Source organism: Canis lupus, chromosome 16 (assembly GCF_011100685.1).
Source record: "Canis lupus familiaris isolate Mischka breed German Shepherd chromosome 16, alternate assembly UU_Cfam_GSD_1.0, whole genome shotgun sequence".
Classification (NCBI taxonomy): Eukaryota; Metazoa; Chordata; class Mammalia; order Carnivora; family Canidae; genus Canis; species Canis lupus.
Genome location: NC_049237.1, coordinates 12356714 through 12380639, shown reverse-complemented (window position 1 = coordinate 12380639; position 23926 = coordinate 12356714). Strand labels below are relative to the sequence as shown.

Below are 23926 nucleotides of genomic sequence, written 5' to 3'. Positions count from 1 at the left end.
GAGAGACCCAGAGAGAGAGGCGGAGACCCAGGCAGAGGGAGAAGCAGCTCCCTGTGAGGAGCCGGATGCGGGACTGCATCCCAGGACCTCGGGATCAGCCCTGAGCCAAAGGCAGATACCCAACTACTTGATCCACCCAGGTGCCCCGTAAAGATATTTTTAAGATGTTATGAGAAAGTCTAAGAAGGGGACCCAATTTTAATTAGTGAGGAAGAGGATAGTCAAGGAAGATATTTATAGAAGAAAAGAGGAAAAAATGCAGGGACATTGAGGTGGAAAAAACCTTTCCAGAAGGCTTGCTAGTATAGGGTGTGGTGAGCAAGGAGAGGAATGGCATAAGGTGGATTTAACAGAGGGGCAAGGACCAGATCATCCAGGGCCTTTTAGGCCATGGTAAGATATGTAGTTTTTTTTTTTTTTAAGGAGTTTATTTATTTATGCATGAGAGACACAGAGAGAAAGAGAGGCAGAGACACAGGCAGAGAGAGAAGCAGGCTCCATGCAGGGAGCCCGACGCGCGACTCCATCCCAGGACTCCAGGATCACGCCTTGGGCTGAAGGCAGGCGCTAAACAGCTGAGCCACCCAGGGATCCCCGGATATGTAGTTCTTATTTCCGTGAGAAAAATAAAGCCCTTGAAGGAAAGAGGCATGGTATGATTTACATTTTTAAAAGACCATGCTACAAAAAAAGAGAGACCATGCTACTGAATGTCCATCACTGGGAAACTTATTAATTTGAATTTTGTACTAAGTCTCTGGAATGTTATTAAAGCTATCTAAAAGAAGAGAAAGAGGAGGGTGCCTGGGTGGCTCAGTTGATTAAATGTCTACCTTTGGCTCAGATCATGATCCCAGAGCCCTGTGTTGCTTTGGGCTCCCTGCTCAGTAGGAAGTCTGCTTCTCCCTCTGCCTCTTCCCCTCTCCCAGCTTATGTGCGCTTTCTCTCTCTTTCTCTCTCGTGCTCTCTCTCAAATAAATAAAATCTTAAAAAAAGAAAATAGAGCAAGTAATTTAAAGAACATCTCAGGTATCCAGATGGCAATTCTGATTAGGGTAACAATGAAGATACAAAAGAGGTGATGAATTCCAGATAAGCTTGGAGTCACCGGGGGGTACAGTCTGACTCTTGGTTTCTGATCTTGGGGTTGTGTGATTGAGCCCCATTGGGTCCTGTGCTCTCACTCAGGTGGGAGTCTCCTTGGGTTTCTCTCTCCCTTTTCCTTTGCTCCTCCCCCCTGCTCATGTAGTCTGCGCGCTCTCTCTCACTGAAATAAATAAATCTTTGGGGGAAATAAAAGAGATCTTTGGCCTTGGTGATGAACTGGGTTAGGGAAGTGTGCTCGTAAATGGCTCTTGGATTTTCTGACCTAAATGGCCTTGCAGATGTTGACTTCTTTGATAAAAGAAGAACGATGAACATTCAAACAGCATCTAGAGAGAATGAAAACAGCTTCATTGGAGAAACTACAGGATTGCAGAGCAGTAACAATTGCACATTTGAAATTGGTGAACTTGACAATTATGGCAATTGTATTTTGTCCAATTCTGTGATTTTTCTCCAGCAGTGCTTATGTACTTAAGTCCTACCGTGGCAGCAGGGTATAGTTGGGCTTATGTAGGCTGAAGGAGAATGAAAACAGGGAAGGGTTAATGGGCAACCAGCACCATGGGTTGTTTCTGATTTTGTCAACTTTCATAAATTATTAATATATGGATATTTTAAGTAAATAAAATTTTCAAGTTTCTCTTATAGTCTCAAATGTAGACCTACTGGGCCAAAGGAAATGATCAGTTTTATGACCCTTGTCATGGCCAGATTTCTTTAATATTAATAAATATCAATACCACTTTGTGTGGGGGATCTTTTTCCAAAAACCCATTTACTTTGAGTTTTATCTTCTTTATTTCAATTATTTAGTGAGTAGTGGAGTGCTAAATATTGAGTTTTGGTGGTGAGGAAAGCACTAAGCCCCTCAAACATCTTAGGCTTTAAAAGGGAAGACAGAGAACAAGTAAACAAAGTAATAAGCAAATAAAACTCTACTTCTATGTTGTCAAAGTATTAGGAAGGAAAAAGAACTGAAATAAAGAACTATCAGGAGGGGATTTACTTTAGATTGGAAAACCTCTCTAAAGAGATAACTTAGTCTAAAATTTAAAGGTTTAGAAGGGATTACCCATTTAAAGAATGTCCTGTGCCAAACCAGAAGGCAGGAATGAGTCTAGCATATTCCAGAAATGGAAAGTTAGCCAGTGAGTCCAGGGCATACAAAGGCAGAGTAGTAGAAGATGAGTTTATGGAAGAAAGCAAAATCCAGATTATATGGGGTTCTATGTGGAATTTGGACTTTAAGTAGAGTAAGAGACGATTGAAAGGTTTGGAGGAGAGGAGTAACGTAGATCAATTTATTGTTTTTTTTTCTTTGTTTTTTTTTTTTTAAAGATTTTATTTATTTATTCATGAGAGATGGAGAGAGGCATGAGCAGGGAGCCTGATGCAGACTTGATCCTAAGCCCCTGGGATCACAGCCTGGGCCAAAGGCAGATGCTCAACCACTGAACATCTCCACCACTGCCCATAAATCAATATATCTTTTCAAAAGATCACATTGGGTCCTTGTAGAAAGTGGATCAAAGATAAGTGGCAAATGTGCAAGTAGGGAGACCAGTTAGGATGCTATTGCAGAAGTACAGCCTGGAGATAATCAGTGGCTTAGACTAGGGTGGTGCTGAAATTAGGGTTAGGTAAGGGAAGCCTTTACCTTGGGCACAAAATTTAAGCAAGCATCAAAAGATGTAGTAATCAAGGTAAGTAATATTTTGACATAACATTTTTAAAAATAAAAATTAATGCAAAAAATTCCACAATGAGCAAAATATTAAAATACAAAATAGAAGATCCAACCCTAAATTTAGAAAACCCTGCCTCGCTTCCTTCCCCCTAATCCTGGCCCTGGTTCCAATAAAACTTTATTTATGAAAATAGGTAGCTGGCCTACAGGCTGTAGTTTGCTAACTTTTTTTTAAAAAAATTATTCATTTATGGGGGAAATACAAATGGCCCATCGATATATACCCTACAACCAAACAGTTCCACTCCTGGGCAGAAGGGTGTATGTACAAACAAGTGTGTATAAATCTGACACCTAGAGACTCAATGTACATTAGTTGCAATAGCAAAAGCACTGGAAACAACCCAAATGTCAAAGTACAATGGATGAAAGTAGTTTAATATGGTGTAATCTATACAGAAAAACCCCCAAATTTTCAATTTCAAATGATTTTCTCTTAATTTCCATGCCCACTGTGGGGCTTGAACTCATAACCCTGAGATCAAAGCTCACATGCTTTACTGACTGATCCAGCCAGATGCCCCTCAAAGAATGATTTTCAAAAACAAAACATAGGGCAAAGGAGGAAAGTCACAGATGAATATATAAAAATAATCTGATACATTTTACACAAAGTTCAAAAATAGGCACAACTAAATAACATTGGCCAGAGATAGAGTTAAAATCACAAAGAAAAACAAGGACATGTTTTATACAAAATTCAGCACTCAGTTATCTCTATGGGGAGAAAAAGGGCCATGATCTGGGACAGGTATGCAGAGAACTTGTTTCTTAATGAATCCTGTAGACACATAGGTGTTCATGTTACTATTATTTTTAAGAGATACAGATACATTTTGTATTTCTCTGTATGATATGTTTCACAATGAAAACAATTATTCAAGGACATATTCATCAAAGAATTGAATTAGTCGTCAGGTTTTCCCTTCCTGAAAGATACTAAAATTTTTTTTTTTTTTAGATACTAAAATTTTTGCAGACATTAATCTTTTGCAGTCATTCAAGAAATAGATAATATCTCTCTTACTCAACTTTTCTTACTCAACTTTTCCACTTATGGAGATAAATACAGTATAATTTACCAAATCCACAGATTAAAATAGAAAAAACATATAATCGGTCTAATAGATGCAAAAAAAAGCTTTCAGTAAAAGTCAATGCTCAATGATTAAAATTTACATTTTTGCAAACTAGGAATAAAAGGGAACTTCCTTAATCCACTAGAAACCCACAGCAAAAATTGCACTTAATGAGGGAATTTCAAAAGCATTTTCTTTAAAACATGACAAGAAGGTTCACTATTACCATAGTTACTATTTAGTGTCATAGTGGAGAGTCTAGCTAATGTGAAAAGACATTAAAAGGAAACGAGATAGAAGAACTTCATTATGCATAGATATTATGATTGTCGGTATAGAAATTCCAGAGAATATATGAACAAACAATGAAAACTAAAGAGATTTCAGCAAGGATGTTGGATTCATCATCAACACACAAAAATCAGTAGCATTCATAGATATCAGCAATCATAATAGGAAACAATTTAAAAATGCATATGACAGAAAATAGTAAAATTTGTTATGTTTGGGGACTGGGTTTTTAACCTTGTGGGATTTTTCTGGCTTTTGGTAAGTCTGCAAGATGATTCTGACCAACCTTTCCCTTTATTGTGCAAAAGGGGGCAGAAGCACACAAACACCACTAAGTCCTGCATACTGTAAATGCAAAATAAGATTTGGTGGGGAGAACACACTGGAGATGCAGTAAGGCATCATTCCTCATTATCCCACACAGACATATGCTTAATTTAAGCCTGTCATAAATAGACTGGTATACCCTTACAAAAAAATGTGGAGGTGGGAGGTAGGAGTGCTCCCAGGACCACACTCCTGTGATATTTTAAGTATGTATAGAGAATGGGATCGGGGAACATCAAGGCAATAAAGAGAACCTCCTGGTTGGGAAGTGACCTGTCAGTGAGGAAAAGCTTCTGGAGCTTGGGTTCTAATAATGGCCTTTTTTTTGGTGTTGCAATAATGCCGATCTGTTGAGCCCGATTCTTGCTAGGCTACTTGTATGATTAGCTATTGCCACAAAAGTTCAGTGTAACAAACTACCCCCAAAATGCAATGTCTTAAAAGAACTATCATTTGTTTTCTCTCAGGTAGCTGCAGGTCAGCTGGGGGGGGGGGGGGGGGGGGGGGGGGGGGGGTGGCGGGGGAGAGGCAGGGAGGTTGGTCAATGTATCTAAACTGGGCTCATCTGAGTGACTCTGCTTAAAGCTGCAAATCCAGCTGGGGTTGTCTCCTCTGTGGGTTCAGCTCAGGATTGCTTTCATTTGTATTCATTCTGGGGCCCAGGCTGAAGGACAGCAGCTTCCTGAGCAGAGCTCTTTTTGTGATAGTGCAGAAATGTGGGAGAGCAAGTCCAAATACACAAGCACATTTGAAGCCTCTCCTTGTGCTACTTTGTCAGCATCTTTGTAGTCAAAGCAAATCACATGACCGAATTCAAATGGAAAGAACTGGGAGGTAGACACCTCTCATGGAGGTTGGGAGGAGTGCATATTTGCCGAACAATAATTTACCATGATACTGAAAGAGGGACCATCCAGATCTCTGTCTCTTCACTCTCTACTTTCTGGTTCTTGGGGGCTCTTTAAACATATATTTTTTTCCTTTCACTAAAGACCATTAAAAATTTGTGTAGGAGCACCTGAGTGGCTTGGTCAGTTAAGCATCTGCCTTCTGGTCAAGTCATGATCCCAGAGTCCTGGGATCAACCCCAGCTTTGGGCTCTCTGCTTATCAGGGAGCCTGCTTCTCCCTCTGCCTGCCCCCTGTTAATGCTCGCTCTCTCTGTCAAATAAATAAAATCTATTAAAAAAAAAGAATTTGGATAAATACTGGAAGTATTTACTAAAAAGCATCAAAGTCGTACTAATAGAGTAGGCCTTGATCTGGGAAGGAATTGGAGCTTGAACAGATAAATTGAGGCCATTCTGTCCAAGTGGCATTTGCTCATGCAAAAAAACAAACAAAACAAACAAAAAAAAAAACCACCACCACCACCACCAAAAAACATCTAAGAGACAAGCCTGCCTTTGGCCAGTGGTCAAAGATAAAGATCCCCCTCCTTGGGGGAATATGTTGAAAGACTGCTGCTTTTACCCTGGTGTCATTAGCTTATTTAAGGGTAACAGCTGAAAATGGGCTGGCTTCGGGCAGCCCAGGTAGCTCAGCGGTTTAATGCCGCCTTCAGCCCAGGGCGTGATCCTGGAGACCCAGGATTGAGTCCCACGTCAGGCTCCCTGCATGGATCCTGCTTCTCCCTCTGCCTGTGTCTCTGCCTCTGTGTGTGTGTGTCTCTCATGAATAAATAAATTAAAAAAAAAAAAAAGAAAATGGGGTGGCTTCATGGGACCTGGGGCTAAAGGAATAGGAGTCAGAATTCAACGCATCTGAAGGTGGAGACTTTCTGCCTTTGACTGGGACCCTGGAATGCCCTACTTGTAGGGCATGTAGGTCACCCAGTCCTCCTCCTGACTGCTAGCACCATCAAGTACTTAGTAGAAGGAAACGAAAATTCTCTGGAGGAAGTTTACATTATCCAAGCTTTTAAATTATTCTTAAAAGTAATGTTTAAAATAAAATGTTTAAGAGGAGTACCTGCCTGTCTTAATTGGCGGAGCATGTAACTCTTGATCTCAGGGTTGTTAGAGCCCCATGTTGGGTGTGGATCCTAAATTATAAAAAAGTAAATTAAATGTAAATAAAATGTCTAAGAAACGATAAATTATGGAATACATTTCAAGTCAAGGCAATGCAGGATTGAACAGCAGATGCTCACCCCAATGAAATGATCATTAATGCACCCTTTTTCTCTCTTGTCTTAGTTCTCATCCTCCCTTATTTCCTGTTACTTCTTTGAATCTCCCATATAACTACTTTCACCCAAATCTGCCTCTGAAGGACTGCAAACTAGTACAACAAAGAGGCCCCTGGGTGGCTCTGTCGGTTAAGTGTCCAACTCTTGATTTTGGCTCAGGTCATGATCTCAGGGTTGTGAGATGGAGCCCCCCATTAGGCATAAGATTCTCTCCCTCTGTTCCCCCATACTGCATGTGTGTGCTCGCTCTTTCTCTCTCTCTCTGAAATAAGTAAATAAATCTTAAAAAAAAATAAAACCCTAGTACAAGTACACAATCACATAACCCCCACCACAATCAAGATATAAAACTGTCCTCACCCTAATAAGTTTCTTTGTGCCTTTTTGCAGTCAGTTCTCTCTACCCTTAACTTCAAGCAGCCACTGACCCGCTTCTATTACTATCATTTTGCTTTTTACATATTTTCATATAAAATGGAAAACTGATTTTTTTCATCTTCTTGACTTTGTTGCATGAAGTTAAAGGGAATTTATTATATCTGCTAACTTCACCCAAGAAATATCCTAGGGAGACTTCCATTTGTGTCTACTGATGGGATTTTTTTTTTAAGATTTTATTTATTCATGAGAGACAGAGAAAGAAAGACAGAGGCAGAGACACAGGCAGAGGGAGAAGCAGGCTCCATGCAGGGAGCCCAACATGGGACCTGATCCTAGATCTCCAGGATCTCGTCCTGGGCCGAAGGCAGGCACTAAACTGCTGAGCCACCCAGGGATCCCTAATGCTGGAATTAACACAAGTCTGGACACCTCTAGGAGACAGGGATAGCCACTAGAAGTCTATCTGCAGATGATCTCAAGAATTTTTGAGAAATGAATCTCCAGGGAAGGACCTGGCATACAAGATTTTAATGAAACCTTAGTCCTTGGAGGACCAGGAGATACACTGAGTCAGTCATATTTGTTACTCAAATCTGCGTCCCAGTGATATCTGAGTAATGTGGGCACCCAATCATAAGCGTGTGAAAGAGCAATTTCCCTGAAATCTTTGTGTGACATTGGTATACAAGCATCATGTTTAATATTCATTCATAAAGTGTGTAAAGTGTGATATCCAAAGCACACTTGCCCAGAATTCAGAGACCCTTTGGCACCTTGACAAATCCAGCAACCCTGCCATGATGATCCTTATTGAGGGAAGAGATGGCAACCAGAGCAAGTGACAGCTTGGTGAGCCCTAGCAGTGTGATATGGGCGCCTCCACATGGTTTGGTAGGCAGCAGATCCTCAGCTGTTACTGCTGCCAGGGTCCAGGAAGTAGACAATAGAGCCCAATGATAAGAATTTGGACCTCTGAGGTGCCTGAGTGGCTCAGTCAATTAAGCATCTGACTCTTGATCTCAGCTCAGGTTTTGACCTCAGGGTTGTGAGTTCAAGCCCTGAGTTGGGCTCCTTGTTGAGTATGGAGCCTACTTAATTAAAAAAGAAAGAGAATTTGGACTTCAGAGTCAGACAGGTCTGGATTGAAATCCCAGTGTCATTCTATCCTACCAACACGGGGTGCCCTGATATGCCAACTATTGGTGGATGTTTGATCTTTAACAATTCGTTTATTCCCTCGAGAAATTCTTATTGAGGACCTGCAGTATACCAGGCATCAGTGAGAATGTGGCAGATAGCAAAGCAAATCACTAATGGATGAAATGCCAGGGCTCAAGCCCCTCTGTACTAGTATCACAGGGAATTATTCAACCTGCACGTGGTGCCTTACTATTTCCAAGTTATAAACTCTTTGCCACCTGCCACCAAGCTCTCTCTGAACAACTGAGTTTAGAATCTGCAGCTCTGACCTGGATAGGTTCATCAATTTCCTCTCGACTCTCTGCCCTTCCCTTCTCCTGCTCCCCTTTGCTGAGAGAGGAGCATTCATACATTTATCCACCTACAGCCCTGATAACTTCATCAGGAGGGAGGAGGGAGAGAGCATCCCCAGAGAGACCAGTGTAGCCCTAAGTACCTTTGTTCTGCATTTGTCTTTTCTGATCTTACGTGAAGAGACCAAGGCTGTGGTTCAGTGTTAGAGGTTATCCCACGTGGGACCCCAGTTCCAGGGCTCTCTGCTCCTGTTCTTGTTTCTGTGAGAGGCTGGTTCCAGCTGAGGTGTTTTTTTGTCATATTCACTGTATCAGGGTTCCTGAATGCAAAGAATAGCCACGGACCCTGGCTAACATATGTGAAAAATACATTTATTAGAAGGATATTAGATGACTCACAGAATTGGCTGGGGAATGGAGAACCAGGCTTAGAAAATAGGCAGGAACCTGGGGGCAGGCAGCTGGAGCAGTCTGGTTAAATGGACAAACACTGCAGGCATCACATCCATCACCATTATTCTGCATGGTTCAAATGGCATGGTTGCATCTGTTGCATACTGCCACAGGTAAAATCTGACTAATGATTCCTCCTTGCATCATTTATTGAGTCCTCGAAAGAGCATCTCATTGCAGATCCTATGTCACATGCCTGGGCTTTTGCAGCCCAGAAACTCAGGCAAAACCAGTGGCATATTAATTGGTTGCCCTCTTTATTGCCTCCAGCTTCCTCTGGCTGGTACTCCCTCCCCCATATGGGAAGTAGAAGGGTTGGTCATGGGTCAAGATGCAAAATCATATTTGCAAAGAGGCTACCATGGGCTTCGTGCTGGCCCTGTTTGGGCTCATCAATGTCTAGCCATTTTTTGGAAATTGTTATTTCTTTTTAATTCAATACTTGTCCTTAGTTCCCCACAACTCCCTTGTACTTTTCCCATCCCTTGTTTTGCCTCGTTTCATTACAACTTTATTTGAACCTGTTTATTCTGCTCTTTTCATGACTAAGACCCTTCCCACAGCCTTCATAATTTCTAACTTGTAATCCTGTGTTCTGTATGTTTTCCAGCATTCAGGCCTTTGTACACTGAAAAAAATCTGTGCACTTGGAACTAAGGTTATCGTCCTGCAGCCATCCTGTTCTGCTATCTAAACACTTTAATTTGTAAACCATCCTACTCATAAAGAGGGTAACTCATTCCAAAAAATCCAGTTTTCCTTTGGATGTTACAAACCTCTAATTTCTGTTGTAGTTCATTATTCTCCTCAACTACTAGAGATTTAATTTTTTTCCTTTTAAAAAAAATTTTTCGAGGGGTGCCTGAGTGGCTCACTCGGGTAAGCATCTGCCTTCTTCCACTTGGGTCATAAATCCAGGATTCTGGGATCCAGTCCCTTGTTGCGCTCCCTGCTCCATGGGGAGCCAACATCTCCCTCTCCTTCTTCCTGCTGCTCCTCTTGCTTGTGTGCTCTCTCTCTCTGTGTCAAATAAATAAAATCTTAAAAAAAAAAAGTCTAAAAATTTTTGGAAATAACTACCTTAAAAAAAGTTTCAAGGAGCTTTCTTTTTCAGTGTTTGTCTGATGTTATTTTCCTTCTAAAATACCTGTGGTCGGGACGCCTGGGTGGCTCAGTGGTTGAGCATCTGCTGTCAGCTCAGGGTGTGATCCCAGTCAGGGGATCGAGTCCCACATAGAGCTCCCTGCGGGGAGCGTGCTTCTCTCCCTGTGTCTCTGCCTCTCTCTGTGTCTCTCATGAATACATAAATAAAATCTTTTAAAAAATAAAATAAAATACTCGTGGTATATGTTTAAGTATATTCTTTTCAGTATTGTTTGTAATAGCAAAATGTAAGTGCTAACTGTCCAGTTATAGTAGACAGGCTAAAGGTATTATGGAATATTAATAATGGAAATCTCTACAGTCACGTAAATGAATAATATGGATTTGTACATATACTAGTATGGAGCCCTGTCCATCATCTCCTAGTATGTGGAAAAAAGCAGGGAACAGAAGTTTATGTATAGCATATTATCATTTGTGAAAAAAAATGTGTATGCAAAGAGTATCTCCAGATGGATGTACAAGAAACCAGTAGTAGTGATTCCCTCTAGGGAAGGAATCTGTTGGCTCAGGAATTCGGATGGGAGGGAGAGATTCTTTGCACTGTACGCTCAATGTGGTACCAAAATAAAATAAATTCTTTTTACTGGGGGTAAATCCAGAGACAGAGACAAAGACTATAATAATTTATAGTTCTTCTGGAGGACCTTGAAAAACTATTCAAAGACTTTTGGTTTGTGGTTTAAATATTTTCTGATTTCTCCTCTGGGTTAGATTGCCACAAAAACTTTAGGAAAACAGCATTTTGGTTTCATTTTACTGCTTCGGAGAGGCTGATCTGCTTTTTTGAAGAGCCATTCTAGAACATAGAGGTTGGATGTTGAACTGTATCTTGCCTTCTATGTTTCTGTCTCTTCAGCAAGTATTTACTGAGCACCAGCAGGTTCCTCAAGGCCCAGTGCCACACATTAAAGTGGCCTGTATGTTTCATACCCTGATGAGAATAAAGTGGGAGAAAATATGCACTTGATCACGATTAATTCTTGTTCCATTGTTCAGGGCACAGTTCTGTGTGATTTTTCTCATTCCAAGTCCTTGAAATACCAATAAAGAGACATAAGAGTAAAAAAGAAAAATCCTTATATATCCAGGTGCATTTACTTCCCAACTATGCATTTTGTTTTCTCCTGGTATTCCAGTAGATATCAAATATTATTTAAGAAATGAGCATCCTATTTTCATGGCATAAGCTTTTATAGACAAACCAAGTAATTAATAAGCTATGAAAATGTCATAGCAGAAGTTTCTGTTTGAATATTTAAATATGTATGTTTCATTGTATTTCAATATTTTTCACAGTTTACTTAGAATCTGAAGATATCAACAAACTAATGCATGTTTGGAAATTTTAAAAATCTTTAGCCTTTTTTTCCCATTTGGCACTCTACTGACATGTCGCAATGCTATGAGAATTCAGTTCTTTAATTCTTGTCCAAAGATTTTGACAGCTATTTCCACCTTGAGACATTTGTAGAGACTAAATAAAAAGCAGAGTAACTGAGACAGAAATATCTGGTATTTCACTCAGCCAAGTTACAATTGTAATTAATGTCCATCGTCTTTCCACTGGGGGAAGCCAATGAAAAGTGAGAAAACTGAATCCATGAAGAAGCCCCTAAGAAAACAAAAGCCTAAGGAACAGCAGCCCCAGATTCTGTATTACATACAGATATTTCATTCACTCATTCATGTATTCATTCAGCCTATTAGCAAAGAACGTGGACTCTGAAGTCAGCCTCAGTTATAATCTTGACTTTGTTACTTATTGCTGGTCTATGACCTTGTCCAAATTACTCAATTTCTCTGTGCCTCAGTTTTACTTAGCTGTAAAATCGTACATACCTCATAAGATTTTTAAATATTTGTTCTTTGCACAATACCTGGCACATGGTAAACATTATAGAAGAGCTTGTGAGATTAATAATTATTTGAACAAGTCTGCATTGAGCAACTATGATGGTCCAGGCATTGAGCCAGGTGCTTAGGTTACAGTGATAAATGAGCAAGTCACAGCATCTGCCTCCATACCTTGGAGACTATGGGGAAAGAATTAAATAAGTGATTACAGAAAATGTAAGGAGTGTTTGGACAAGGAATGTGTAAAGGGTTAAGAAGCACAGTGAGGAGGGACGTCCCTGAGGTCAAAGCAAAAACTGGCTGTTCTTGGAAGGAGTTTTGCATTGAAGAGGCAGTACAGTATAGTGGTTAAGTGGCCCTGGGAAGTCAAGCTCTCTGGCTTTGTAGCATGGCCCCTCACTTTTACTGCTTGTGTGATTTTGAGCAACTTACTTAACCTCTCTGTACCTCTGATTTCTCATCTATAAAATGGAAATCATAATTGTACCTGCCTTTTTGAGGCAAGATTAAATGAGTTTACATATCTAAAGTACTTAAACAGTACCTAGAATATGGTAAGCATTACATAAGTGTCTTAATAATAAGTAGTACTTGAGTGTTAGTTTTTATTACCTGATAATTCTTATCACATCGTGAAAATAGGATAATAATATGATACTACTAGAGTGCATCTTGTCTAGCTCTCTTTAATTTCACTTCCCTTTTTATGAGATACATGAAAATTTTAGAGCATTATGTTTTGCCTGCATCTTTTGCCTAAATCAATGTAAACTAAAAGCTTCCTCCCTATTTCTTCTCCTTTTAGGTCTAGCTTTTAGAACAGGTTGAAAGGGGACCTTTAAAATTGTAAGAGCCGGAGAAGTGTTTGGCTGGCTCAGTCCATAGAACATGTGAATCCTGACCTTGGGGTCATGAGTTCAAGCCCGACATTGGATATAGAGTTTACTTAAAATTCTAGAATCTGGAGCCATTGCATTTATAGATAATACCAGCATGCCTTATAATGTTATTTGGGCATTTCTCTTCTGGAAAGAGCACTGAACTTGTAGTTAGAAGACTTAGATTTTATGCCAAGCTGTGTGACTCTTTGGATGGTCTTGAACAAGTCACTTAACTTGTCTGAGCTTCAGTTTTCTTATCTGTTAAAATTGGAGAATAATAATTCCTCATTTACCTAGTTGGTATAAAGACAGATGAGGTAACATATGAAGGAAGGTGGACTTCATAACCTGCAAAAGCCCATGCAATTAGATATGCAGTTGATCTCACATGCGGAATGTAAAATGGTCAAATTTATAAAAGCAGAGAGTAGGAGTGGTTGCTAGGGGGTGAGGTGAAATCAAAAGGTACAAAGTTTCAATTATGCAAGATGAAGAAGTTCTGGAGATTTGCTATACAGCATAGTGCCTTAAGCTAACAATTTGTTAAGAGGGTAGTTCTTAAGTGTCGTCACACACGTTCACACACGTACACATACGAATAACAGTGATAATGGAGGAGGGAGGAAACTTTGGGAGGAGTTGAACGTATTTATGGTCTTGATGGTAGTGATGGTTTCACAGGAACATACCTATGATCAACCTCATCAAGGCGTATACATTAAATGTGTACAGCCTTTTACGGGTCAATCATACCTCAAAAATGTGGTAAAAAAAAAAAAAACATTAGACATACAACACATGCATTTGCCTCTTGTAATATCCGATCTAGTTTTCAACACATCTGGCAACTCTTGTGTCCCATTCCTGTTGCCCAATAAATCTACAGCCATGTGTCCCAAAGCTTTGGCTACTAACATCAATTCCAGATTAATCAAGGAATCTGATTAGGGCTTACATTGCAAGAGGGGTAGGTTTGTAAGTATGGGAAAGAAACTAAAATTGCTTTCTTCTTTTTCTCCTCTATTTCCTGAAAAACCGTTGATCCACCCATTTAACAGAAGGAGCAGAGGTAAGAGGAGTTCTTCTTCCTGTCCCTTATCTGTATTTTTACAGTCCTTTATATCCATCTGTATCACATGGACAGTCACGGAGTATTGTGGTTCTGTGTTGATCTCTCTGTTACTCCTGCAGACCTTTTTTTTAAAAAATTGTTTTTCATGGTGGGTTCTCCATATGTTTGTTGGGTTGAAATTACCTGAATGAAATGTAATACAATTGAAGCTATTCAGAGCTCAGAGCATATTTCACACACACATAGATCAAGTGATTAATTCAAAAAGAGTTTCAAGGGGGTTAAAAATAGAAAGCCGAATCCAGGCAGTTTTGTTCAGAGAATGTTGGAGGGGGTAAAACAGCTCTGGCTGCAGGCTAGGGTCTTTGTTATGAGAAAAATGTAAATAGGAAGAATTGCAAAACACCACCAGGGAAATGTCTGGGTGTTTTTGAACCTTTGGCAGAGATGAATTTCGGTCTGGAATACACTTTCTTCCCTTCCCTTGTGTCTCTAATCTTAGTCACGTTTTAACCCAGGAGCACGTAATAAATAAGCAAAATTTATAGAAATATTTTTCGAAGCCTTGTTCCCTTAAAATTATGACCTAGCACATTTCTTCCCCCACCAATAATTTTGGAGCTAACATAGTATATCAATACGTAAACTGCATGTCCTGGCTTTTCCACCACAGTTTTGATTGAAAATATTGTCTCTCAGCATCAGACTTGACTCATTTTTGGTTCATATTCATGGAGGTCCTATAATAAATAATTTGTGTGAGAAAACTGCTATATGACATTATTTTCAAGACATTATACTTTATTTGATTTGTTTTTAAAATAGGGTACGGAGGATATTTGAATTCTTTTCTTTTTTTTTTAAGATTTTATTTATTTATGAGAGACCCAGAGAGAGAAGCAGAGACACAGGCAGAGGAAGAAGCAGGCTCCATGCAGGGTGCCCGACATGGGACTCGATCCCAGGTCTGCAGGATCAGGCCCTGGGCCAAAGGCGCCACTCAACCACTGGGCCACCTGGGCTGCCCCGGATATTTGAATTCTTAAATTTTTTGAACAAATTCCTGTACTTCACCAGCAATGAAAACAAACAAAAAACAGGTAAATAAAAGTTAGATACCATTTCTAAAGAAAATCTTACTAACAACATATTTTTAAATAGTAATATTTAGTGTTGGTAAAGGTTGGACAATCAGGTACATTCTCTGGCAGAAATGTAAAGACCTTAAAACAGTTTTGCAATTCTAATTGAGAGTATTTTTTTAAAAATTCATGTATATTAAACTAATTATGTGGGCAGCCCGGGTGGCTCAGCGGTTTGGCGCCGCCTTCAGCCCAGGGCATGATCCTGGGGTCCCGGGATCAAGTCCCACATCAGGCTCCCCGCAGGGAGCCTGCTTCTCCCTCTGCCTGTGTCTTTGCCTCTCTCTCTCTCTGACTATCATTAAAAAATAAAAATAAAAATAAAAAAAAAACTTTCTAAGAATGTGGACAATGATTCATACATAAAGGTATTTACTGAAACATTTATAACAATGAAAAATTAGAAGAAATCTAAATCACTCTTAAGAGTTCAGCTACATTCATTTAGGAACATACACTGAATATGCTGACTTTTGAGTTCTTAGCACGTAACGTTCTCTGAATAAAATAACAAAGTTGAAAATGGTTGATTTTGAGGACAATTTAATGATGAAGGCAATGCTCATAATATTCCTATAAAAAATATAAGAAACATATATATATAATTTGCTTACATTAATATCTATATGCCCAACTAAAATTAAATCAAGGTGTTGCCTATAGGATTGTGGCTAATTTCAGTTTTTATTCTTTGCACCATTCTGTGCTTTCTAAATGCTCTGTAATGAGCATGGGTTATTATAATCAGAAAAAATATTATTAAAAATTATGGGGGCTTGGGGTGCCTGGATTACTCAGTTGGTGAAGCATATGCCTTTGGCTCAGATCATGATCCCAAGGTTCTGGGATCCAGCCCTGCATGGGGCTTCCTGCTCAGCAGGGAGTCTGCTTCTCCCTCTCCCTCTGCCCCTTCCCCCTTTACTTGTGCTCTCTCTTTCTCAAATAAATAAAAATCTTCAAAAAAAAAATTATGGAGTCATAGTGAACCTCAGCATAGAGATGAAATATTACACAAAGCTAGATGGGGTGAGTGAGGGAGTCAGAAGTTTGTCTAAGAAATTCTTGCTTCGAAAGAGCATCGCAGAGGATCCAGGGATCAGAGTTCACCTTTGCCCGTTGTAATCCAGAAAATATTTAAGTGCTGAGAACTCAGTAAGCCAAGCTCACAGAAGAATCAGGTTTGAACATGCTTAAAAAAATTAAGAACTTCTCTGACGAGCAAGGGAGATGGTCATAGAAGAGATCACCCCGCATTGAGAAGGGTATTAACAGCCAATAGCTCTGAAGTCATACAGTGGGACAGAGCACTGTCTCCTAGAAGGATCAGCCACCCAGACAGGTCCTCCTCCTCTGTGCAGGAAGGTGGAAATTAAGTAATTAATTATTCATATGCTCATTCATTTATTTGTTTATCCAAGATATTAAATACCTCTTAAGTGGTGGGCACTGTGCAAGTCCCAGGGGATATATTGGTGAATAATATACCGGAACCATACTAGAGGCTGAACAGGTTGGGTTTATTAACCCGTTGCTTTGCCAGAGAATACATACCATGGGGAACCATGGGGCATTTAGTTAAGAGGGTGTTAGAAAGGACTTAAAGGATTTCAGGTTAGGTTAGGTAATTTTGGGAAAGGTCCCAGGAAACAGAGGGTTAGTCTGTATCGAGTGCTTTCAGGAAGTGAGGGCAAGTCTATGATTGGGCATATCAATTTATTTCACGTATATGGAGGCTGTAGCTGTAATTAGGAAAGAAGTGGCAGGTACTCATATTAGCTGAAGAGAAAATATTTGGTATTTTGTAGGTTGGAGAATGTTAATGTTTTCTCTGCTCAGGTATGATTATGAGGGGTCTTGTTTTGGTCTTGATTCATCATGGTGACAAAGTGCCTTTGTCCCATGTTGATGTTGTGTAATACTGTGATATTGTTTATGTTCTTTGGGAATATACCAAGACCTGGCTGTGAGTGCTGCGCCAGCCAGCTCATAGCAACACCAAGCCCTAAGTGATAACATCAAGTCAGTTCCTGGATATCAGGGTACTTCTTTTCTCTTTCCCACAAATAAATAAGTAAATGTAGAACTTCAGATTATGTTTAATATTATAAAAAATGAATAGGATTCAATGGTAGAGAATCAAGGGAGGGTGGTAAAGGATCCATTTATACAGGTTCATTGAAGAAAGCTTCTCTTAGGAAGTTAATATACCAGTCAAGACCTGAAGCATGTTATGTGTGCTTATGTGTATATGGATCATGGATCACAGTGTAAACTGTATTTCTATTTTTTTTAAGTGGGCACCACACCCAGTGTGGAGCCCGATATGGGGCTTGAACTTAGGATCCTGAGATCAAGACCTGAACTGAAGTCAAGAATCAGATGCTTAACCTACTGAACCACCCAGACCACCCCTAAAATGTATTACTTATTGTGGGTGGCCATAAAAAAAAATCAAAAGCCATTGCATGATGAAGATATAAAAAAAAACATGGATAGAAGAGTGACAAGAGATTAGGCTAGCTCATACAAGGCCTTATACATAAGGAGTTGCCATTTTAAGTGTTAGGTTGATCAATGTAAAATCATTTATTTTCATTTTGACCAATGATTTCACTTGGTTCAACCTAATACAGTGACACATTGTAAAGGTTTTAGGCAGAGGAGTGCGAAAACTGGATTTACATTATAAAAAGACCACCCCACCTGCTGGGTAGAGGGTATATGGGAAGCAGGTGAGGAGGGCAAGGAAAGGTCATTAAGGATGTCCTTGCTTTGAAACAACCCTGGTCTTCAGACTGGCTGGCTTGGAAATCTGTTTTGTTAAATACCCATTGGAGTGTGGGCAGTAGGAAATTGACTCGTGCTTAAAAAAAAAAATCATAAAGGGGTTCCTGGGTGGCTCAGTCAGTTCTGACTCTTGGTTTTCAGCTCCAGGCATGATCTCAGGGTTGTGAGATCAAGCCCCATAGCCTGGCATCAGGCTTCAAGTTTAGTGCGGAATTTACTTAAGATTTTCTCTCCTTCTGCCCCTCCCCCTGCTCCCCTGCTTATGTGCTCCCTCTTTTTCTCTCTCAAATAAATAAATCTTTTTAAAAAAATAATTCATAAGAGATTGATTATGGTAAAGTCAGAAATGCCAATTTATTAACCCACAGTGAGAAATGAAACTATCAAGCAACTAAATACTTAGAATCACTGCTTAGTGCCATCTCCTTTATGTGGGCAGCTAAATTCAAATCAATAGATTGCTAGATAGGATTGCAAGAAATCAGAGCAAGGGGAATTAATGAGAGCCACTGCTAACAAAATTGGTTTACATGACCTCTAGTTGGAAATACATTTTGCCTGAAGACCTAGTTTACACTACACAAAATATAGCTGAAACAAAATTTTTACAAATCAGAACATGCCCTTATTACTTAGAAGACACTGATACTTTCTGTTATAACCTATTTTGTTTTTTATTTTTTTGTTTTCTGTTTTTTTTTTTTTTTTTTTTTTAGTTAAAAAAGTTGAGGAATGGGCCAGATTAATTTATTTTAGGATCTACTAATGAATGGGTCATAAGGTACAATTTGAAAATCACTGAGTCGGTTCATCTTAACGCTAGTTGACATCACACTGTGATCATCTAGGTTGGGATGGTGCCCAACAGTAGTACCCCTAGACTCAGGGAGAGCCTGCAGGCTGCCCTCTGCAACAGCCTCCTGGCTTTCCTTTCATGTCTCACAGCCTTAGGCCATCTCCCAAGGCTCTGTTCCCCAGTGTCCTCCAGCCTTCCTGGGGGCCTTCCAGTGCAGGACATTTGTCAGCTCAAAGTTGGTTTCCATCTCCTGGGTAATGAGCAGCACCTGCTTGAACTAGCCCCGTTCTCAACTTGTCTTTACCCTTCTCAGGCTGGGACAGTAGCAGAGTGAATCACCTGCCCAGCTAACCGGCCAGTGTCCCAAAATTTAACTAGGCTACTCAGTTCCATATTTCAGAGTCAGCAAATTGAGGTTAGATATAAGAATACAGTTCCACCTCCAACAGAAGTCCAGGACTGATTGGATCAGCTGATGACTCTGCAATTAGAGTCATGATTCAAAGTCCCCAGGAGCTAGTAGCCCAGCAGTGGCCCCTGCAAGCGAGATTTCCCCCTGGTTGGTCTGTACTTGGTGCTGATTCAAGCTTCCTGCTTGAATGAACAGCAAATAGCTGCTTCTCAGAGCTCCATAAAGTCACCCATCCATGAACAGGTTGAGGTGGGGGCGTTGTTGAGATGAGTCAGAGGTCAAGAAAGCCAAGATGGCCCATTGTGGGGAGTTACCCTCTAGGGAAGCCCAGATTCAGGTGTCATCCTAATCTCTTTTGGTTAGCCCTAAGTGGGAATGTCCTGCATAACTGAAAGTAGTACTGCTTCCCATCTCTACTTTCGAGTCCTGGACTGGTCCTGCTTGTTGAAAGGATTCTTGTATTTATTCTCCAGCCTCACATCTCTGAAATGGAATTATTCCTATTCAGAGTACTCAAAACACTACAAAAAGAGAAGCAAACATTTTGTGACATGGTGCCTAATAAAATAGTAACAAGATAACAGAATGCCCCAGAATCCAAGAATGAGGTTAAAACACGGTTCTCCTTGGGGGGGCTGGCAGGGCCTGTGCCTGCGGGAGGAGTAGGGTTTGATCGCCACTGAGTGCAGCAACCTGGAGGCTGCAGTGTGGCCCCAGCTCCTCCAGAAGAGGTGGGTGCGTGCCCTGGTCTTGGGGCTCTTGCTCATTTGCTTCCCCAGCTGCGCCTTCAAGCAGGAGGATGAGCAGGAGGAAAGGGCAGCGAGGAATTGGAATCTCCTGGTCCAAGATGCCCCCAGCCCATTCTATGGAAAGCACAGTGTAACTGGGGCAGCAGTGGTGGGCTTGGCCCCCAGTGCTGGAGCACCATTTAAGGGAAGTACCTCATCACTAACTAGGACACATCGGTGAAAGGAAGGGTTTGCTGGTAAATGGCTGCTGTAACAACGTCCCTGGCACAAAGAAGCTCCACTATGATGGCTGCTTGCCCCATAGCTACCCCCGACTCCTCACAGCACTTATGCTTGGGAGGACTGCGCTATCCTGCTGCCTGCAGCCCAGCAAGCCACTTCTCTTGGAGCACTTCCCTGCTCCGAGCAGCCACGGCATTCCAGACCTGCTGCATGGCACTGAAGATCACTTTGAATTGTGTTTCACCAAACGCAGGACCTCATCCCAGAGTGTGCAACACGAGAACACCTGTAGGAACCCCATAGCCAAGTGTTGCTCTGGAGAGAACCCTCCTGAGCTCTTTCTTCCCTGCATCATGGGCATGGCAAGGGAGCCAGGAAAGAATCTGTGGCCTGAATCCACGCTCCAGGATTCTCTGGTCCACTTGGAAGAAGAGAGATACTACACGCAAGCCTTGGCTTTGGCCAGTTCTTGTGTTGTATTCTTTGACTGCATGCTCTGCTGGGCTTTACTGCGTGGAACTGTTCTGTAAAAGCAGCCGGAAACGGCAACAGGTCATGTTCAAGAACAAATAACAAGCGAGCTTGTGGAGGTGTTGGCAGTCTAGGGAATGTCTATCATTGAAGATTCATCGAGCCCAATAAATAAAGTTATTTATTGGATTTCTTTGGAGGAGTGTGAAAATGATAATGTTTTATATAGGAAGATGCCTTGCCTTTGATAGTCAAATATATTTAAGAACACTTATCTTTCCAAAGTAGTTTGTTCCCCCTAAATAAGCTTTCTCAGAGGATGAAGTGTCTGGCAATTGTTTTTTTAATGTTTGATATAAAATAATCTAGCTTGCATTGGACTTTTTGGATTCTACATTCATTCGCGATGCTAAATCAAACATGTGAAAGGAATGTGCGTGTCTAAATGTTTTACAGTCTCGTTCTTTTTGGTACTCAGTCTGGTGTATGAGTCTGTATTACGTGGGCTGTCACTGGTATCAGCCTTTCTTTGGAGCTTATTTGAACTCTTGAGCAATGTAACATAGATTTAATGTGAAAACAGCTTTAAAAAAAAGTTTACCTTGCAAATCCACAGTTCATTTATTCAGCTATCTGTTGAGCCAGGTAGTTCAGCTAGTTGCTGAAAGTTAGCTGGAGAGAAAGTTGGTCTCTACTCTCATACTCCTTAGTGAATTAGCCATTAAACAATTTGCCGAATAATTAATTTGAGAGGGAAATTAATAATGATTATAAACTAAAATAGTGATTACACTGTTGCATGATTACACTCTTGCAAGAAATCCCGTCTTAATTCATTCAGGCTGTTATAGCAAAATATAATAGACCAAGTGACTTACAAACAGCCAAAATTTATTTCTCACGGTTCTGGGGGCTGGAAGTCCAAGATCAGGGTGCCAGGGCAGGTAGGTGAGGACCATCTTCCAGGCTGCACACTTTTCATTGCATCCTTGTCTCTTGGAAGGGGTGTGTGTGCTAGCTCTCTGGAGCTTCTTCTAAGGGCATTAATCTAATTCACCTCCTAATAACATCACATTGGGGATGGGGATTTCAGTATATGAATTTGGGGGAGGCAAACATTAAGACCACAGGAAATCGGGATGCCTGAGTGACTCAGTGGTTGAGCGTCTGTCTGCCTTCAGCTCAGGGCATGGTACTGGGGTCCTGGGATTGAGTCTCTCATCAGGCTCCCCAGAGGGAGCCTGCTTCTGTCTCTGCCTATGTCTCTGCCTCTCTCATGAATAAATAAATAAAATATTTTTAAAAAAAAGACTAGGAAATACTAAGAAACAGAATACAAATATGTTATAGAAATTAGAAAACCAAAAAAAAAAAAAGATAAAAAAAAAGAAATTAGAAAACCAAGTCCAATCCAGAGACACGAATGTATCCTAATCTCATCAAGAGGTTGCTGATTGAATTAATCCTGGAAAAAAAGAAAAACAGAACAAAGCAAAAATTTAACAGAAACAGAGTGGTCTGTCTTCCTGGGAAAAGAAAAGCAAAAGACCTAGATTTGTGACTGCCAGTGTCGTGTGGAGAGAAGACCTTGGCTGCCTATCCAAAGATTTTTGCTGGATTATTAGTATCTGTAAGGTAAGCACACTAGAATTCTCTCCCGGGCAGCCCTGGGGGCTCAGCAGTTTAGCGCCTGCCTTCAGCCCAGGGTGTGATCCTGGAGACCCGGGATTGGGTCCCATGTTGGGCTCCCTGCATGGTGCCTGCTTCCCCCTCTGCCTGTGTCTCTGCCTCTCTCTCTCTCTCTTTCTCTCTCTTTCTCTGTTCAAATAAATAAACAAATAAATCTTTTAAAAATAAAAAGAATTCTCTTTGCCATTTACTCCTTGTAACATAGAATTAGTAAGAGGGGCACCTGGGTGGCTCAGTTGGTTAGTGTCTATCTTTGGCTTGGGTCACAATTCCAGAGTTCCAGGATCAAGACCCCCGAGTCCATCCCCCTGCTCCCAAGTCTGCTTCTCCTTCTCCCTCTACTCCTTCCCCCACTCATACTCCCTTTCTCTCTCTAATAAATAATCTTTTTAAATTTTTATTTATTTTTTAAAAAGATTTTATTTATTCATAGAGATAGAGAGAGAGAGGGAGAGAGAGAGAAAGAGAGAGAGAGAGAGGCAGAGACACAGGCAGAGGGAGAAGCAGGCTCCATGCAGAGAGCCTGACGTGGTACATGATCCAGGGTCTCCAGGATCACACCCTGGGCTGCAGGCGGCGCTAAACCTAAACCGCCTCGCCACCCCACCGGGGCTGCCCAATAATCTTTTTTTAAAAGAAAGAATTAGTAAGAGTCCTTTTATGATGGAAAAGAAACTGCTAAAATTGATTTTTTATTTTTATTTAAGGTTTTATTTATTTATTAGAGAGAGAGAGCGCGCACGAGTGAGCATGAGCCATGGGAGGGGCAGAGAAGCAAACTCCCCACTAACAGGGAGCCTGACTTGAGACTGGATCCCAGGACTCCAGGATCATGACCTGAGCTGAAGGCAGACGCTTAATTGACACCCAGGTGCCCCTAATTTGAAATATTTTCTAATATTGCTTGTGATTTTTTTCTTGGACCCTTCTTGATCTTCTTTCTCTCTCAATCTAACTGCCTTTTATACTAAGCCACTTTTTTCTCCTGTATGGTCAGTGATTAAACAAATATTTATTGATCACCTACCATGGGATATTACATACTGTTCTAGGTACTTAATGACATAGAACTGTATACTTAAAATGGTTAATTTTAGGTTATTTATGTTTTATCACAATAAAAGATAATGAGTACCCAGCCTGGCTCAAGGTACTATAAAGAGATAATTTTAGAAACCAAGAAGCAACAGTATTTCAATGCCGGTGAGTACCTTTTTCCCCCCTAAGTTATATTTTTAAAACGATTTCCTTGTTTTGTGGTTGTCACACTTTTGGCTGGAGATTGAAATCTTAAAAATCACAGTAAATTCAACTCTGATTTCCTGCAGCCATATCAATTTTCTACATAATTTTAAAAGTGGTTAGTCTTTTACTACTTATGTGCTTATTAAATGTGCAATTTAATATGTATAGGGTTGTGCAACATGGTTGAGTTAATACCACTGTGGGAGTCTCATTTATAGAATTCATTGATGCTAAACTATTATTAGTACCGCATTCATACATCATTATCAGACGCTCTTATTCCATGGCTCTTTTTTTCCTTTAATCTCCATATTTTACTCTCATTACTCTTTTAGTCTGATCATCTTTATTACTACAGCAGAATGTCTGTT

General features: G+C 40.5%; 1 pseudogene; it reads left to right on the top strand.

Moving 5' to 3' along the window:
- Positions 1–1348: 1348 nt before the first annotated feature.
- Positions 1349–20818, top strand: LOC111090375 (annotated as a pseudogene).
- Positions 20819–23926: the final 3108 nt, after the last annotated feature.